This window comes from Brassica oleracea, chromosome C1 (genome assembly GCF_000695525.1).
Source record: "Brassica oleracea var. oleracea cultivar TO1000 chromosome C1, BOL, whole genome shotgun sequence".
Taxonomy (NCBI): domain Eukaryota; kingdom Viridiplantae; phylum Streptophyta; class Magnoliopsida; order Brassicales; family Brassicaceae; genus Brassica; species Brassica oleracea.
In genome coordinates this window covers 23042544-23042802 of record NC_027748.1, presented here as the reverse complement: position 1 = coordinate 23042802, position 259 = coordinate 23042544, and positions in this window count along the sequence as shown.

The following is a 259-nucleotide window of genomic DNA, read 5'->3' as shown; positions in this document are numbered from 1 at the left end:
CAAACTATCGATTTTTAAACTAATTCCCCTAAAACCGTAAATGGTGTTATTTAAATGTTAACTAGGTTTGTGACGGGTGGAGAGCCGGTTTAATTTGGATTGATAAATATTATGTAGTTTTATCCTTCTTCTCATTTTTTTTTGTCAACTGTTCTTCTTTTTCAGAAATAGTTTTACTCTTCGTCATCAATTGGAGATAAAATTTATTATTCTGCAGAAGAATAAAACGTTTTACATGATGCATAAAGAAAGAAAAGCA